The sequence below is a fragment of the Jaculus jaculus genome, chromosome 4, assembly GCF_020740685.1.
Source record: "Jaculus jaculus isolate mJacJac1 chromosome 4, mJacJac1.mat.Y.cur, whole genome shotgun sequence".
NCBI lineage: Eukaryota > Metazoa > Chordata > Mammalia > Rodentia > Dipodidae > Jaculus > Jaculus jaculus.
The window spans coordinates 167885328-167891654 of record NC_059105.1 but is presented as its reverse complement, the minus strand read 5'-3'; the positions used below and the strand labels follow the sequence as shown (position 1 = coordinate 167891654).

At 45.1% G+C, this 6327-nt stretch overlaps 1 pseudogene; it reads right to left on the bottom strand.

The window, feature by feature from the left end:
- Positions 1–459: 459 nt before the first annotated feature.
- Positions 460–560, bottom strand: LOC123460450 (annotated as a pseudogene).
- Between the last annotated feature and the right edge of the window lie 5767 nt (positions 561–6327).

The window sequence follows — 6327 nt, the reverse complement described above, 5'->3', positions numbered from 1 at the left end:
ACAGCTGTTCTGTGGATATGCCCTTTGGTCTGGTGGGGTTCCCTGGGCGAGAGAACCATAGTAGCAGACTGCAGGCCCAGGGCCCTGTCTGACCCACATTCTGATTTTGTAGAAGAGTGATTATAGCTCTGGAGGTGGGGGGCTAGGTCTGGGGTTGTCTACCAGGAAGCACTTTTCTTACCCTGGGGGATGTTGCATTACAGCTAATTACAGGCTGTCTGCGGAAGATTTTCTAATTACTTCATTTGCATTAGTCTTATTTCTCAAGGAATCTACAAACTTTTTGAAAGCATCTTGAGGACAGGGACACTCTCCTGTGAGTTTTCTCCCCTTGGCAGAGCCCCAGGTAATACCCTTGAAGACATTGAACGGGAGAGGTCATCATCAGTAGAACAGGAGACACTGTGAATGTGGATGCTAGGGTGAGCCTGAGTGGGTTCAAATGTAATTTATTTATTTTTTAATATGGAACGGTTCACAAATTTGCATGTCATCCTTGCACAGGGGCCATGCTAATGTTCTCTGTTATTGCTCCAATTTTTGTGTATATGAGCACTCAAATATAAATTTTATTTCTTACCTGCTAGGGGACCTTGGACAGGCTACTCTCTCCAAACCAGTTTTCTCACCTGCCCACAGGGAATATACTATACAGAATCTGCCTTGTGAAGCACTAGAACCAGCGCTACCTGGCATCCAAGACACGCTCATTCCACGGCAGTAAATACTTACATTAATTAACAGTTTTTATTTTCATTTGGCTTTAAAAGCTCGACACACATTCATGCCCATGAGGCCTCAGGGTTTGAGGTAAGGAGAAGAATGGAAGCAGGTAGGCAGATAGATAGTGGTGGGTTAAAGAGCATGGTTTTGGAGAGGACTTGCAAGCAGATAAGTTCTTGTTGCTGGAATTAAACACTTGAGCAGAAGCAGATTATGGGAGAAGAAGGTTTTGGTTTATAGTTTCAAGAGGAAGCTTCATCATAGAGGAGAAAGCATGGCTACTGGGTCACCTCTTCATTTAGCAGGTGGAGACAGAAGGGGGAGAAGGGGAAGAGGGAGCGGGAGAGAGAGAGAGGAGCAAGAACGAGGTAGCTCCGAACACCCAGTGAGCTAGATGCGTCAACCTCAAGGCCTGCCTCTAGAAACACACCTCCTCCAGCAAGGCTTCACCTCCCAAATTAAGCAGGAGGCTCAATCACAAACATTTGAGGTTAGGGGGGAAATTTACATTCAAACTGCCACGGGCCTCAATCCTAGCTGGACTTTGTTTAACAAGAGTGAATTTGCAGAGGTGTTTGTCTTGGCATGGGAAGGTAGTGAGAATTTCCAAGGTATGGCAGGCACTGTTTACGACCCCACCTATCACCCTCTCACCCCTCCCCACCCCTCAAGAGGACCAATCCTACATAAGCACCTTACTCCCAGGCCTGGCTGACTCCTACGTTATACCTAGGGATCTCCAGCGAACCCAGAGCCTGAGGGTCCTCCCCAGCCACAGCAAGAGCTTTGAGAAATTAGAAGGGAGCCAAATAATTAGAAAAAGCTTAATTAGAAAACAGGTTTCCTAGGAAAAAGGAATTAACTTGAAAAGTGGAACTTAATCAAGAAAACTCTGGGCACAGGAATCAAAATCCCAGAGGTAGTTTGTGCTGCCTTGCATCTCAAACATGCCCATCTTTTCCCCAAGTGCAGTTAATGTTCATCACATGCTCTGTGGTGGTTTGAATTGGCTGCCACCCATGAACTTATGTGTTTTGAATGTTTGGTTCCCAAATGATAGCAATTTGAGAGGTGGATCCTTGCTAGAGCAAGTGTATTTTGGGGGGAGTCAGACTTAGGGATGTTAGAGCTAGGACTCCTTGCTAGAGTTGGGCTCCCTCTCCTGCTGCTGGTGTCCACCTGACGTTGGCCTAGGACATGATGTGCAGCCTCTGCTCCACCATCTTTCCCTTGCCATCATGAAGCTTCACCCCTCAAGTCCTCCCACAAGCTGCTTTTGTTTGGGTTTTGTGCCAGCAACCAGAAGGTAACTGGAACGTGCTCCTCCCTGCTCTGCCTCACCAAAGGATCAAAGTGAAGGGACCAAAGACAATACCACTGAACCTACTAGGTCAGATATTCCCAGGGTTAGAGACATGAGGGCCCCTCCTTTCTGATTAGCAGTGTGTAAATCCAAGGACTGGAGCTGTAGGACTCTAACTAGTGGCCAGAGGCGTCTGTTCTCTGACCCCAGTAGAAGACATGATGATGAGGTACCCAGACGGTCCTTAATCTGTAACTATCAAAATCTAGTTCCAGGAGCCTTAAACCTTGCAAGATTGACTTTCTAGAAGGAGACTTTCTGATAAAGTATCAGAACATGCCACTGTCTCTTCCTATAAGGGTCAATCCAAATGGGCCTATTAATCACATGGACAGGACAATGGCCTTCAGGAAAGCTACATAAATGCGGATAGGAGCAATTGGCCCTTGTCTAGTCTCATCCCTGGAGGTTGCCCACTTTTCTCTGAAATGTATCCAGCCTATATTCCACACGATACTCTGTGTATCTTGTCTGAATTCTTTCTTTTTTAAAAATATATTTTATTTTTATTTGACAGAGAGAGAGAGAGATTTGAGAGATGGAGGGAGGGAGAGAATGGGCGTGCCAGGCCCTCCAGACGCCACAAATGTACTCCAGGTGCATGTGCCACCTTGTACATCTGGCTTATGTGGGTCCTGGGGAATCAAACCTGGGTCCTTTGCCTTTGCAAGTAAGTACCTTAACCACTAAGCAATCCCTTCAGTCCTGTCTGAATTTTTTTTTAAATGTTTTTGTTCTGATTTATTATTTACTTAGTAGAGACAGAGAGAAGGACACACATAGAGAGAATGGGTGCGCCAGGGCCTCTAGCCACTGTAAACAAACTCCAGATGCATGTGCCACCATGTACATCTGGTTTACGTGGGACCTGGAGAATTGAACCTGGGTCCTTAGGCTTCATAGGCAAGGGCCTTAACCACTAAACCATCTCTCCAGCCCCTGTCTGAATTCTTTCTGTGGAACTCACAAAAACTGAAGACCCAAGGGGAATCTAGAGGGAGATTTTGATAACAAAACCATAAGCCCAAAAGAAAAATTTCTCCTTCTACATTAAGTGACAAAGTCCGCAGTCCTAAAAAAATTTGTTTTTATACACAGGTTTGAATCTGTAACATCTCCCAAAGGCCCATATGTCAAAGGCATGGTTTTCAGCCTCTTGTACAACTGGCAGGTGGTGGAACCTTCAGGAAGAGGGACCTAGAAAAAGGAAGTTAGGTCATCGTGAATGTTCCCCTCACCAAGGGCATATTGGTGAAATATTTTTTATTTATTTCATTTTTTTTTTTCAAGGTAGGATCTCACTCTCGCCCACACTGACCTGGAATTCACTATGTAGTCTCAGGGTGGCCTCAAACTCACCACAATCCTCCTACCTCTTCTTTGCAAGTGTTGGGATTAAAGACATCCACCACCATACCTGGCTGGTGGAGCATTTTAAAGGTGGAGAAAGCTGGGTGTGGTGGCGCATGCCTTTAATCCTAGCACTTGGGAGGCAGAGGTAGGAGGATCCCTGTGCACTTGAGGCCACCCTGAGACTACATAATTCCAGGTCACCCTGGGCTAGAATGAGACACTACCTCAAAAAAAATCAAACCAAAACAAACAACAAAAAAGTGGAAAAACCTTGACAAGGGCAGCCCTCTAAGTTACACTCTCAGAGGCACACTTCTTCCAACTGAACCCCACTTAGCAAAGTTTCCTCCACCACCGAGTGACATCACCAGGTAAGAACTAAGCCCAATGTATGAGCCTTTGGGGAAGCTCCTAGATCCAAACTATAACAGAGATCCTGTTGGGTTTAGCTCTGTGTGAGAGAATTTCTTGTTGGCAGTGGCCTTTGGGGGTAGGTCATGGGGTTGAGGTAGCTAGAAAATTGGGTTCATGGAAGGGAGAAAGCAAGGATTTACCGTAGCCAGATACAACTGTAGAGGCCACATCTATATCTGGCCTGTACTTCCCCCACACTGGAAGAAATGTACACATTCTTAAGTCACTCATCCCGTGATCTATTTCTTACTTCCTTCTGGAAGACTTCTCAGACATTTGGGAAGAGTAGTTTTAATTGAATAAGGCAAAGAGAAAGTGTCTGTTTTGAAAAGGATCATTGTGGGACCAGAGGCTGAAATTTTTCATTTGCCCCCCAGCCTGTGAGAATCACGACTTTCTTAACCACTTTGATCAGAGCATCAAACACATGCACTGGCCCTGAGAGAACAAGCTACGCATATCAATCCGTTTGGTACCACAGAAGCTTGCAAAGAAACAGCCCCTTCTTTTCTTTCTTTTTTAAAATTTATTTTTGTTTTTATTTATTTGCAAGAACAGAGAGAAAGAGAGAGAGAGAGAGGAGAGACAGAGAGAGAATGGGCACGCCATGGCCTGTAGCCACCACAAACAAACTCCAGATATATATGCCCCTTGCATATCTGGCTCACATGGGTCCTGAGGAATCGAACCTGGGTCCTTAGGCTTTGCAGGCATATGCCTTAACTGCTAAGCCATCTCTCAAGCCCCCCCCCCTTTTAAAGTATTTTATTTTTACCTATTTATTGAGAGAGGAAGAGAAAGAGAGAATGTGTGCAACAGAGCTTCTACCCACTGCAAATGAACTCCAAACGCATGTGCCTCCTTGTACATCTGGTTTACATGGGTTCTGGGGAGTCAAATTTGGGTCCTTAGGTTTTGCAGGCAAGCACCTTAACCACTAAGCCAGCTCTCCGGCCCCAGAGCCCCTTCTTTCACTGGGACTTTTAAGATGCCTTTCTTTACTACAGGTTGCCATGCACATCCATGTTCCTCCCCCAGTAATATGTTTTCTAACATTCTGAGCAAGCATGCCCAAATGTCCCATCCTGTTTCTGAGATGTTGCCTAGGAGCGTGGAAGACCAGCTATGAAGATGGCATTGCCATTATGACTCTGCAGAGACCAGCTGCGCGCTGTCAGGGCTGCTGCTACCGCTCCGCCTGCTTTCACACTACTGAATTATACCTTCTTGCTCTGAGCTTAGGTTCCTGTGCTTTATCCACACAGCTCCCTCCTTCTCTTTTTACCTGATATGAACCATCATCCTTTAAATCCTCCTTACTTTTTTTTTTAATATTTATTTATTTATTTGAGAGCGACAGACAGAGAAAGAGGCAGATAGAGGGAGAAAGAATGGGGCGCCAGGGCCTCCAGCCACTGCAAATGAACTCCAGACGGATGCGCCCTCTGGCTAATGTGGGTCCTAGGGAGTCTAGCCTCGAACCGGGGTCCTTAGGCTTCAAAGGCAAGCGCTTAACTGCTAAGTCATCTCTGCAGCCCAATCCTCTTACTTTTACGGATGTCATTCACTCATATAATTTACCACATAACTTATATTATTTACTTATATTTTCGAGGTAGGGTCTCGCTCTGGCCCAGGCTGACCTGGAACTCACTATGTAGTCTCAGGCCTTGAACTCACGGCGATCTACCTACCTCTTTCTCCCGAGTGCTGGGATTAAAGGCGTGTCCCACTACACCCAGCTCTTACGTTATTTTTGTTTGGGTGTGAAATTTCTAACAGGTTATAAACTCCTGGAGTAGACTTTTTTTCTTCTTCTTTGCTCTGACCATAATGCCTAGCAGAGCAATATTTCAAAGGAAGATTTCCATGTTTGTTGATTGATTGACATAAAGAAATGTGTTAGTGCTGTGAAATTTGTTATGACACAGCATCAAGCAGCCTCAGTTTAGATTAGTAACTGCCAATCCAAAATGGGAAATTTGGCTATATACTAAAGAGATTTTTGAATTATTATGACATTTTAAATTAATTATGTATTTCCAAGTATATATTTCCGTTAGTTGTATAATTATCATTATGCTGAATACTATTATGCTTAAATGTTTAGTAGCTCATGTAAGCGGCTGAAATTAGTGATGTTTTCCAGCCAACCCTGATTCTTTTTTTCTTTTTGGTTTTTCATGGTAGGGTCTCACTGTAGCCCAGGCTGACCTGGATTTCACTAAGGAGTCTCAGGGTGGCCTCGAACTCACAGCAATCCTCCTACCCCTGCCTCCCGAGTGCTGGGGTTAAAGGCATGAGCTACCATGCCTGGCCAGGTTCATTTTTAATTGTTCTCCACAGCCATGTCCTTGTGGGTCAGCAAACTCTCCTTTCTCTGTCTTCTCACCCACATAACCAGCGAACAAAGGCACACTTGACAAACAGCAGTTCAAACATGTGGTTCAGGTGAGACCGGGTCTCAGCCACAC